The following is a 13,274-nucleotide window of genomic DNA, read 5'->3' on the forward strand; positions in this document are numbered from 1 at the left end:
TACACTCTAGTAAAGCCAATGCAATGCTATTTCAGACATACACATATATCCATAAATCTTTATAAGAGAAAAACTTGAAAGAAAAACGTTCTTTTTAGTTAAATATTTTCCCAGTGACTGTAAATCAGTGTTTCTCAATCTTTTCAGTCCAAGACATATCTATGAACTTGGCAAGCCAAATGTGAGAGAGAAAGCACTTTTATTCCTTATTTTTTTATAGTGAAAAATAACATATATACAAAAAAAAAGCAATAAATTTCAAAGCGTACTGCAACAAATAGTTGTAGAACAGATTTCAGAGTCTGATGTGGGTTGCAATTCCACGATTTTAGGTTTTTATTTCTAGCTGCTCCAAGACACTGGGGACTAAATCAATATAATGACTCAGCAGCCATACTCATTTGTTAAACTCTTTCTTCTCTGTATAACTCCATCTTCTCCTTTGATCTTTCTCCAGATCTTTAGGGTTATTTGGGTTATGCCCATTCCAATCCCTTCATGTTGGAAGGGGCTATCGATGGTATGGGATGGGGGGTGGAACTAGTTGATGTTCTGGAGAGGCTGGCCCCTCTGGGTTTCAGGAGTTATCTGGCCTAGGAACCCATCTGGAAGTTTCAAGTTTCTGGAAAGTAATCATAGTGCATGGAACCTTTGTAGAATATCAGATAAATCCCCAGGTGTTCTTTAGGGTTGGCAGGAATTGTTTTGTTTGGGGGTTGGCAAACCACGACAGGTAGCAATGTCTAGTTGAACCTTGCATAAGAGCAGCCTCCAGAGTAGCTTCTCGACTCTATTTGAACTTCCTCAGCCACTGACTCCTTATTTGTTACACTTCTCTCCTCCTTTGCTTCATGTATTTTGTTTTATTTTATTTTTTGGCATGGACAGGCATCAGGAATCGAACCTGGGTCTCTGGCATGACAGGCGAGAATTCTGCCACTGAGTCACATTGTACCACGCTGCTACATGTATTTTTAAAGTTATGTTATTAAGTGCACACTTTGGTAGTTGCTATATTCTCCTGATGTATTAACCCTTTAATCAATATGAAATCACTCTCTTTACCTCTAGAAATGTTCCCTGTCTTGAAGTCTATTTTATCTGATATTAATATAGCCACTCCAGCTTTCTGATGCTGTTTGCACAGTATGCATTTTTAATACTTTTAATTTCAATCAATCAAAGTACTTCCCTCATTGATATCATATTGGTGGGTTTTCCTTTTTGTTTTTTTTAAATCTACAATGAAAGTCTCTCTTTTTTTTTTTCAATACACCTTGTGGGATTTTATTTGGGTCAAATCCTAAGTACACAGCAACAATTAATTCCAAATACAATTAAAAAATGAATGTTTCCTCCACTCATCTCAAGGTGGTTTAGTGGCATATACAAGAAAATTACATCACTGGCAAAAGACTCCTCCCTCAAATTTTCCTGCATGGTTCTCACTCAACTAATTCACTCCCTCTGGAGCTAAACTCACAACTGGCCAGATCACATATTTTTTACATTCTTTTTCTTAAACTATTTCATTAAGAAAAAGGTACATGGAGAAAAGTATGGTTAAAAACTGCTTTTCCATAGAATTCTCAAGTTGCAAAAGATATTCCATTTTAATGTGAAAATAAGCTTTCTTTTTTTCAACAACAAATAAAAAACCCTCAAAATATTTGGCAAGGATCATTACATACACAATTAGGCCCAGTTGTTTTATTTGTCAATTTTAGTTTAAAGAACTATGAGATTCTCAATAAGAAATAGGGAAAAGGATCAACATAAAGTAAACAAGGCAATGAGCACAACGGCTTTCTCATATAAGGTATTTGTTGTGTGTGTTCTTACCTATGCTGAAATGATAGAAGATTTTTGCTAGATACACCTTATAGAGAAGACCATTTGTACTGAGTATTGTTTCAGAAGGGCTAAAATGAAAATTTTTACTAATAAGGGTGCACATAAGTACACTCTTTTAAACGACGGACCATCTGAATAATCTGATGGTATCTATTAAAACATGGCATAGCTTTTCAAGTATCTTTCTGAAGACATCAAATAGAACACTTCAATATTTTAAAGAAAAATACAGCACATTCATTTAAGATAGTTGTGGAGCAGTGGAAAGACCACTGGGTATCCTAACTTTATTAACTAGTTGTTCATGTGAAATAAAACACTGAACCTCACTAACTCTAAACTTCTGAGTCTAAATAAATGGTGGTGGTGGGGAGGGGTAACTACCACCTTAACGCCAATCAGGAAGTGATTCAAATCACCAGTCACTTAACAAATAGGCCATCAAACTCTTTTCAAAGGTAAAGGTGTGGGCTTCAGGACATGCCATGCTCTCCACAAGAGGTGGTGATGAAAGATAAAGGAGAACAGTTCTTGCGGAAAGAGGAAGGTGCTGCTAAAAGAAAATGGAAAAAAAAAAAAAAAAGCCAAGTGCCTACCATCATTTTGATGCTTCCAAAAAAGAAAAATCTTATCTTTTCTTAACATAAGAGTGCTAAAGAGAAAAGCTACATTACAGACACCAACGTAAGGATGCATGCAACATTAACAGCAGGAGGAGAAAGGAAAGGGGGGCAGTGGAAATGTCTCACCCAGTGACTTCTTAGGAACACAGCAGGAAGTATCAAGCACTTATCAATCCTAACCCTAAGATGCTAGGAACAGCAGGTTCCTCTGAGGGAAATAGAAAATCAAGTAGCCAAAAGCAAAATCCTGAACATGACATCTTAAATGATACATTTATTCCAAACACAGCAGGCTAAATCTCTCAGGTCTAGATTTTGACACATTGGGATGATTTGTGCTTCTTGTTTATTGCCTTGGTCATAAGGTCGAAAGACAACAAGAGAGTGTATTTTCAGTCATATCTCCATGGAATTTCAAATATTAATTACCCCCCCCAAAAATCAGCGTTTTTTTCTTTTTTTAAAGGTAAAAAGAGGAGTGGACACACAAGTTAAAAAGTAAGACTTCAGGAGAAAAATCTTCCATTAAATTCCCTCTTGATAAAAAGGTTGCTTACTGTTCAGCAGATTTTAGACCTGGATTACCTTCTCTACAACATTAATAGTATATGTAGTAAGATTTCTGCATTCATTTGGAATTCCTAATACTGCCCTTTTATAGTTTATAGGAAGATAAATGGGGAAAGACTTATGATAAAACAGAAAATACAGCCCTCACAGAGCATTAATAGCATGCAATCTATGAAATATTACATACATCAAAAGTCTCCAATTACTGCAGGCCTGGCCCATCATCATTACATAGTATCCTTCCAAGACACGCTACGAAATTCAAAACTGTACAAAAATTAAAAAGATATAGAAAACCCAACAGGGATTGTTTTTAAAACAAAAATCACACACATTAGTACTAAATAATATAGAAAAGCATCCGTCGATACATGGATTCCCCGTGCTGCAGACCTGCAGTTTAAAGAACATCACCCTATCTTCTGCACTCCCCAATGGAGCACGGCTCCAACAAGCAAGCTCCTTTCCTGCTGACCCCGCCAAAGTTCTGTTTCTTGCACAGGTGTCTTCTCAGCTTCTAGAGCTGTGAGCTGTAAAAATATTTGATGGATTTCAAAATACCCCTTCCATTATTAATCCACTAAGCTTTCTCAGCAAAAAATTAAATAAATAACGAGTATATCAAATTTCAAAAATGTTTTCCTAGTTATATGCCCAGTACTAAGAAAAGGTTAACTTATCCAAGTATAGTCTAGGTTGGTTCCATAAAAGAGCTAAAGACTCAAAGGATACTGAGGGCCATTACTTTTAAGAAAAACAGGGAATAAGGGATATGGAGATGACTCTAACAAAAGTGTGAATTGGCAGACAGAGTGGAGACAAGTTAATGAAAGCTAAATCTAAGTCTTGGAAAAATTTGAAAGTAGCTAAGTTACAATGTATAGGGAAAAACTGTAAAAACAAATGTCTTGATAAAGGAACATACATAGCTGGGTCTCATTTAAATGTGTGATGAAGTTTCATGATCACATAACAAATTAACAAGTGGAATATAAATTTCTGACTGCACCATCTGGATCTCATACACTACTATACTTGTTCATCTTTCAATCAAATTCCTCTACCATTTGCATTGGATCATGTTCAAGACCTACATTTGAAATATTAGGGGTTATCACCTTTGTCCTTTCACCCGGCACAGGGAGATCACCCTGCAATGCTCTATTCACACAGCATGGCCATGAGCTGGTCCATCACATCACCACAGTGTTCCCACCTACTGCGTACGCCAAGCCCTTCTGTAGTTTTTCAGTATTTTTCATTTCCTGATGACAGAAGTAAAGATTAAAGTCATATGCCCTACAAACTCCACTAAGTCTGAAGCTGTAATTGTGCAGATGGAAAAAAAAACCTTTGTTATTGTTAATTTCAAAGATATATTAATTTTTATCTATGTGATCAGGTAAGTTTTGACCTATTACTCTTATCCAACTGTTATATTCTTTGTCTGAGATACAAGGTTCAAACTCTTACCAAGAACAGCCACTTCAGAGCCCACTCACACAAAAATCAGAAGAATATTTACCTTTTCTAGAGCTGTGGGAATAAAGAACTCGGCAGCAGGTTAACACTGGTCATAATGACATTTAGAGAACCCAACAGCAAGTCTTTTATTCCTGGTGACTATCAAGAAACCTGAAAATAACTACATTTCTTTCCCCAAAAAGAACAAAGTTTTTCTAGTGAAAGAAGTAAAGAAATAGTTGGTCCAAGATCCTACCATCAAAACAGTACCTAGGGCAAGAGTTTAGAATGCCTCTGAATGGGACATTTCTATGATTCAATCTCTTCAGAACCTCAGGAGCCTTCACTGTCCTGCTTTGCACCCTCACCTCAGCATATGAACCTACCACACTTGACACACCTGGGTACACTGGCTATTAGCAGCAATGCTGTCTCACGCAACAGCACACTAAAATCAAACTTGAGCACTTGTTAACTACCCTTGGAATGTTTGGAGACTCACGTTTTATCATCCTCATGATCTGCAAACTGAGAAGCATGAAGGGATGCAAGTCAGTTCAGCATTAACTCATTTGGTGCACTCCAGTGCTGAGAGAATGCAAAATTTACTGTGATAAAGAGGAAATAAGCCACCTGAAATAATTCTAAAAATGGTTAAATACGGTTTTTAAATATTGGTTCCTTCTTCTTCACACAAGTGGAAAAAAGTGCGGGATTTATGGTACCCATTGGGCCTTGAGGTTAATCCTTTAGCAAGAAGGCACTGAAGGACATTTAATGCCACAGAGTCTGCAGGAGGGGAAATCCCAAGGGTGTACAGAATTCCTGAGAAAAATCTCAGATTTTTTACTGACTCAATCTGATTTATTTTTAACTTCATAGATAGGTCATTGCATCTTTGATATACTCAGAAACGGTAACTTTATTTTAATCCAGACAGTTTAGCATAGTACAAATTATGGCAGAAAGATCCATTTGTTCATTCATACTCACTTTGCTTTCTTGTTTGTTTGTTTTTGTTTTAATACTGGGGGATAATCCAAAAAAACACAAGTAGTTTTTAGTCATTTGTATACTTTGTTCATTTCACCGGAGGGGAATCCCCAGGGTTGTCTGACAATCTGGGAAGACCTGACTATTCCTGTGAGGGAAGTGCAGCCCTGCTGAGCTTTACTCAGAACAATGCATTGTAGACTCAAAGTAATTCCCAGGAAAGAGCCTAGTCACTCATCATTCCCTCATACCAGCCATCGTCATTCTTGATGACACAAGTAATGGCTCCTTCCTGAAAAGATGGCTCATTTTCTGTCTTTTGTGTAATCATAAGTCGCCACAACCTTTTTAACTCCTTGGAACCCACGGAGGTTCCTCTTCAGCATAAGGGTCACTAGACTCAACTACAGCTGCTTCCTCATCTTCATAATCTCCTGGAGGGGGAGGGGGAGGGGGAGGGGAAGGGGAGGTTTATCAAAGACTGTTTCTTTTACAGGTGGTGGTGGAGGTGCTGTATATGAAATACTTTCTTGGACTCTGGCCACAAATCCCATTAAAGGTAACTGAGGAGTTACCTATAGGATGAAGGGAGGAGGAGGGGCAAGAGATACTGGATTCTGGCTATAAAAAGGTCCTCCATTCATCTGATTCTGAAGGCTTGTTTGTGGTATTTTGGAAGGAGGGCGTCTAAGGGGCAATGAGCCCCCTATTGTTAGGGGAGTATGGCGAGAGGCAGGTCTATTCATGCTGTAGAACTGAACAGGATGACCTGGAAAGACACTGGGAGGAGATGAAGTAGGAACTCCAGTAGGAACCCCCCCACTCCCACTCCCACTGTTGTCCCGACTGCTGCTCCGACTGCTTGGCTGGCTGCTTCTACTATTCCCTCTGCTGTAAGTTCGATTTCTTTGACTGACAGAAGCTGTCCTCATAGGGCTCTGCTGCAAGGGAGCCATATCACAGGTTAGGCTAGGTGCATAATCATCTGGTACCACCGGAGGGTGCACTGGCTCCCGTGTGCCATAAGGGGAGTGCCACCCAAGTGTTCCTTTCGCTGACATAGGGGGACTGGGTGGTTTCTGAGTTGGAAGAGTTGTACACGGCAGCCCACCCATCTTCATATTCTGGGTACTCACCTTTACTCCATGTCCAATATCATCTAGAATTGTATAGTCAATAGGTTTCCTAACATAATGAACTGATCATTCAAGGTTGGCTGGAACAATAATATTGTGGGTCCTTGCAGTGTTTTTATTGGTGGTCAAAATACCAATTCCTCTTCCTGCAACTTTCTCTTTATGAATATCAACTGTTTGTGAAATATGATTGATTGAAGATTCCATTCTTTATAGCTGGGATGCCTGGGTATCCAGCATCCACAGAACATTATTGGCCAAGCTATTTATCAGATAGGCAACACTTGCCAAGGATTGAGCGGTGTAGGCTTTGGTTGCTTCCACGGCTCGCTGCTTATCTGCTGACTGGATGTAGTTGCTCTCGCAGTAATCTGCCACCAGCTCCAGACTCGAGTAACTGTCCCAGGCGCCCCCCCCGGGATTTTCTCTTCCAGCAGCATCTGCAGCTCCGCCATCTTCATATCCTCCTCCTCTTCCTCCTCCTCATACAGACCACAGAGGCAGAGGCAGCAGTAGGGCCAGGGAAACCCAAGACTGATAGAGGAGAAGCAGTGGCGGTAACTCGGAAGGAGCAAGAAACACCCTGGCCAGCATCAGGGGGACAGGCGGTGAGGACAAGGGTGGGATGTGAGCTGATGGACAGCGAGAACAGCCACCGCGGCGACCAAAGTTCAGGCGTGTGCATGCGTGCTCCCCTCGATAGTCTGTTCTTTTTAATTGGAATATTACTCCATTTAAATTTAATATAATTATTGAAATAGTTGGATTTAGGTCCCCTATTTTGTTATTTACTTTTTATTTTAGTTCCTCCTTTCTCCCTGCTTTTGCGTTAATCAAGTATTTTATAGTACTCCAGTAAGATTGTAGCTATATCGCTTTAAGTGGCATTAAATATGAATATTTAATTTACCATAATTTATTTATAGCTAATATTGTATCGTTTCATGTAAAATATAGAACTATTTCAGTGGTACAGTTCCATGCACTTCTTCATTCTTTGTGCTATGTTGTATACGCATTATATCTACATATGTTACAAATTCATATTATAATTTTTGCTTTAAAGAATCATATGCATTTTTAAAAGTATAAGAAAAATAAAAATCAGCCTTTTATATTTACCCATTTATTTATCATTTCCTCTGATATCATTCCTTAAGTAGATTCGCGTTACTATCTAGTATAATTTCCCATTCGTGTGATTCTTGTAGTGCAGAATTGCTAATTATTAATTAGTTCAGGTTTTTTTTTATTTGAATGTGTTTTTTTTTTTCCTCCACTTTCATTTTTGGCATGCAGTTTTGCTAGATAGAGAATTCTGAGTTGATATTTTTTGTCTTTTCACAGTTGTAAGATGATACTGCATTAGTCTCCTGGTATCCATTATTTGTAATGAGGATTCAGCCATCATTCATAGCGTTCTTCTTTAGGTAATATATCCATTTTCTCTCGCTGCTTTCAAGATTTTTCTTTGGTATTCAGCCATTTGACTATGATGTGCTAGACACTTATTCTGCTGGGAGTTCATTGAGCATTTTGGATCTGTAAGAAGTTTCTTTCCCGAATTTGGAAATTTTTTGAACATTGTTTCTTCACATCGTTTTTCTGTCCTTCTCTATTTTTCCTCTTCTTATAGAACTCCAATTAAACTGATGATAAATTGCTCTAAGCATCTGCTCAATTCTCTTTAATCTTTTACTGTCTACATTTCATACTGGATCACTTCTACTGGTCTACCTTCAAATGTATTCCTTCTTCTGCCATTTTCCATCTGTTAAGTCCCTTTGTTAATTTTTCATTTCAGTTATTTTATTTTTCAGCTCTTCTTATAGATTCATTATGGGCCATGTTTTCCTATTTCTTTGCATGTCTCATGATTTATTTTATTTTATTTTTGCATGGGCAGGCATCGGGACTTGAACCCGGTAGTCTCTGTGATTTTTAATATTAAACTGGTCATTTGGATAATGCTGTATACCTCCGAAGAGTGTTGATTTTTGTTTTAATAGGAAGTTAACTTGTCTGGATTCTTCAAACTGTCTCCCATGTAGTGCGCAGTGGCTGGAGTATCTTCTTAGTTATTTTGGCTTCCAGTAGTTTTTGTTTGTTTGTTGCTATTGTTTGTTTTTGTTTTATTTTGCCAGGTATTACATGTACAGTTTAGAAAATTTAGGCAGCTAAATTTGGGCAGAGTTTAAGCACAAACTTTGCAGATTTAGGCAGATTGTATATACAGACTTTGGAGTTCACTTCTTCTGCACCCCTCTCCCTTTTAGGATTTCCCTCATGACTTTCCAGCTGCTCTGCCAGCACTGAACTCTTTTCTGACACCTCAACCCATGCAGATTGAAGACTAACTTAAGGAACTTAATTTCGGCTACTGTACTTCTCTTAGCTCTAGAGTTTTCTCTTGATTCTTTTTTCATAGACACTAGTCTTCTGATGAAATTTCTATCTTTTCCTTTTTTATAGATCATATTCATCATAATTCTTTTAAAGTAAAAATGCCTTATAACTTCAGTATCTGGATCATCTATAGGTCTTTTTTTTGTTGTCTGTTTTATCTCTTGTATTTCTGGCCATTTGTCTGTCATAGTATACCTGGTAATTTTTTGTTGAAAGCCAAAATATTCAATACGAAAAATTGTAGAGACTCTCAGAAAATATTTAATTGTATTCTAGAAGGCAGATGGAATACAACCCATGATTTTGTTCTGGTTGAAGCTGGCTTTTAGTAACTGTGAGATATGATGTATTTCTAGTTTTGTTTTGTTTTTTTTCTCCATACTCCGTATAGTTCTGATTTTTAGGATGTAGCCTGCCAGAGATCTCAGTTTGGATCCTGGAGTATTTGCCAGGGCCCCTCCAGTTTAGCATATCCTCCATATGGCATAACTCCAGTGTCTGTTTCCTAGCACCACAAGCTTATCAAGATCTCTGCTTAGTTTCTTGGCCTCTTAGAAGCTGCTTCCCACTTAGTTTCATGACATCTCATTCAGCACTTGTGTAGCTTAGTGGTAGGCAAATGTTTCAACAAGGTATTGTACAAAGACTTTTGGACTTTCTTCTTTATGATTCACTTCCCCTCTGGGATTTTGGTCCCTCAAGTTCCTGCCATCTTGGCAACCCCACACTCTAACTCTCTCTCCCAAGCTCAGTGAGACTATGGAAAGCCCAGGCCTCTGATTTCCCCTCAGCTTCTATCATCCTACTCTGTTTATAGGCAAATGAACCAAAGGGAAAAAACTTTGAGATGAATGTGAGACTCATCTCAATGTCCTTCTCTCTGGGATCTCATATGTTTTTTTACCTTGGTTGTTTTACAGTAAGTTCAAACCAGCTTTTAATAACTTTCCAGCTTTAATAGTCATTTTTTAGTGGGAGAGTTAAATCGGTACTATCTACATTATAGCCAGAAGCAAAAATCCATCCTCATTGGTTTTATTTTATTTTATTTTATTTTTTTTTTTTTTTCTTTTTTTTTTTTTATTAATTAAAAAAAGAATTAACAAAACAATTAGAAATCATTCCAATCTACATGTACAATCAGTAATTCTTAATAACATCACATAGTTGCATATTCATCATTTCTTAGTACATTTGCATCGATTTAGAAAAAGAAATAAAAAGACAACAGAATAAGAATTAAAACAATAATAGAAAGAAAAAAAACAAAAAAAACAAAAACAAAAAACCTATACCTCACATGCAGCTTCATTCAGTGTTTTAACATAATTGCATTACAATTGGGTATTATTGTGCTGTCCATTTCTGAGTTTTTATATCCAGTCCCGTTGTACAGTCTGTATCCCTTCATCTCCAATTATCCCTTCTCTTTTTTTTTTTTTTAATTAACAGAAAAAAAGAAATTAACCCAACATTTAGAGATCATACCATTCTACACATGCAATCATTAATTCTTAACATCATCACATAGATGCATGATCATCATTTCTTAGTACATTTGCATTGGTTTAGAAGAACTAGCAACATAACCGAAAAAGATATAGAATGTTAATATAGAGAAAAAAATAAAAGTAATAATAGTAAAATCAAAACAAAACAACACAAAACAAAACAAAAACCTATAGCTCAGATGCAGCTTCATTCAGTGTTTTAACATGATTACTTTACAATTAGGTATTATTGTGCTGTCCATTTTTGAGTTTTTGTATCTAGTCCTGTTGCACAGTCTGTATCCCTTCAGCTTCAATTACCCATTGTCTTACCCTGTTTCTACCTCCTGCTGAACTCTGTTACCAATGACATATTTCAAGTTTATTCTCGAATGTCCGTTCACATCAGTAGGACCATACAGTATTTGTCCTTTAGTTTTTGGCTGGATTCACTCAGCATAATATTCTCTAGGTCCATCCATGTTATTACATGGTTCATAAGTTTATCTTGTCTTAAAGCTGCATAATATTCCATCGTATGTATATACCACAGTTTGTTTAGCCACTCTTCTGTTGATGGAGATTTTGGCTGTTTCCATCTCTTTGCAATTGTAAATAATGCTGCTATAAACATTGGTGTGCAAATGTCCGTTTGTGTCTTTGCCCTTAAGTCCTTTGAGTAGATACCTAGCAATGGTATTGCTGGGTCGTATGGCAGTTCTATATTCAGCTTTTTGAGGAACCGCCAAACTGCCTTCCACAGTGGTTGCACCCTTTGACATTCCCACCAACAGTGGATAAGTGTGCCTCTTTCTCCGCATCCTCTCCAGCACTTGTCATTTTCTGTTTTGTTGATAATGGCCATTCTGGTGGGTGTGAGATGATATCTCATTGTGGTTTTGATTTGCATTTCTCTAATGGCCAGGGACATTGAGCATCTCTTCATGTGCCTCTTGGCCATCCATATTTCCTCTTCTGAGAGGTGTCTGTTCAAGTCTTTTTCCCATTTTGTAATTGGGTTGGCTGTCTTTTTGTTGTTGAGATGAACAATCTCTTTATAAATTCTGGATACTAGACCTTTATCTGATATATCATTTCCAAAAATTGTCTCCCATTGTGAAGGCTGTCTTTCTACTTTCTTGATGAAGTTCTTTGATGCACAAAAGTGTTTAATTTTGAGGAGTTCCCATTTATTTATTTCCTTCTTCAGTGCTCTTGCTTTAGGTTTAAGGTCCATAAAACCGCCTCCAGTTGTAAGATCCATAAGATATCTCCCAACATTTTCCTCTAACTGTTTTATGGTCTTAGACCTAATGTTTAGATCTTTGATCCATTTTGAGTTAACTTTTGTATAGGGTGTGAGAGATGGGTCTTCTTTCATTCTTTTGCATATGGATATCCAGTTCTCTAGGCACCATTTATTGAAGAGACTGCTCTGTCCCAGGTGAGTTGGCTTGACTGCCTTATCAAAGATCAAATGTCCATAGATGAGAGGGTCTATATCTGAGCACTCTACTCGATTCCATTGGTCGATATATCTATCTTTATGCCAATACCATGCTGTTTTGACCACTGTGGCTTCATAATATGCCTTAAAGTCAGGCAGCGCGAGACCTCCAGCTTCGTTTTTTTACCTCAAGATGTTTTTAGCAATTCGGGGCACCCTGCCCTTCCAGATAAATTTGCTTATTGGTTTTTCTATTTCTGAAAAATAAGTTGTTGGGATTTTGATTGGTATTGCATTGAATCTGTAAATCAATTTAGGTAGGATTGACATCTTAACTATATTTAGTCTTCCAATCCATGAACACGGTATGCCCTTCCATCTATTTAGGTCTTCTGTGATTTCTTTTAGCAGTTTTTTGTAGTTTTCTTTATATAGGTTTTTTGTCTCTTTAGTTAAATTTATTCCTAGGTATTTTATTCTTTTAGTTGCAATTGTAAATGGGATTCGTTTCTTGATTTCCCCCTCAGCTTGTTCATTACTAGTGTATAGAAATGCTACAGATTTTTGAATGTTGATCTTGTAACCTGCTACTTTGCTGTACTCATTTATTAGCTCTAGTAGTTTTGTTGTGGATTTTTCCGGGTTTTCGACGTATAGTATCATATCGTCTGCAAACAGTGATAGTTTTACTTCTTCCTTTCCAATTTTGATGCCTTGTATTTCTTTTTCTTGTCTAATTGCTCTGGCTAGAACCTCCAACACAATGTTGAATAATAGTGGTGATAGTGGACATCCTTGTCTTGTTCCTGATCTTAGGGGGAAAGTTTTCAATTTTTCCCCATTGAGGATGATATTAGCTGTGGGTTTTTCATATATTCCCTCTATCATTTTAAGGAAGTTCCCTTGTATTCCTATCTTTTGAAGTGTTTTCAACAGGAAAGGATGTTGAATCTTGTCAAATGCCTTCTCTGCATCAATTGAGATGATCATGTGATTTTTCTGCTTTGATTTGTTGATATGGTGTATTACATTAATTGATTTTCTTATGTTGAACCATCCTTGCATACCTGGGATGAATCCTACTTGGTCATGATGTATAATTCTTTTAATGTGCTGTTGGATACGATTTGCTAGAATTTTATTGAGGATTTTTGCATCTGTATTCATTAGAGAGATTGGTCTGTAGTTTTCTTTTTTTGTAATATCTTTGCCTGGTTTTGGTATGAGGGTGATGTTGGCTTCGTAGAATGAATTAGGTAGTTTTCCCTCCACTTCGATTTTTTTGAAGAGT

The 13,274-nt window shown here is 37.3% G+C and overlaps 1 protein-coding gene and 1 pseudogene across 1 annotated transcript in view; both read right to left on the bottom strand.

Moving 5' to 3' along the window:
• Positions 1-13,274, bottom strand: part of ENTHD1 (ENTH domain containing 1) — a 321,748-nt gene that overhangs the window by 26,614 nt on the left and 281,860 nt on the right.
• LOC143689570 (abl interactor 2-like) lies at positions 5,428-7,095 on the bottom strand (annotated as a pseudogene).

The sequence above is a fragment of the Tamandua tetradactyla genome, chromosome 7 (assembly GCF_023851605.1).
Source record: "Tamandua tetradactyla isolate mTamTet1 chromosome 7, mTamTet1.pri, whole genome shotgun sequence".
Classification (NCBI taxonomy): Eukaryota; Metazoa; Chordata; class Mammalia; order Pilosa; family Myrmecophagidae; genus Tamandua; species Tamandua tetradactyla.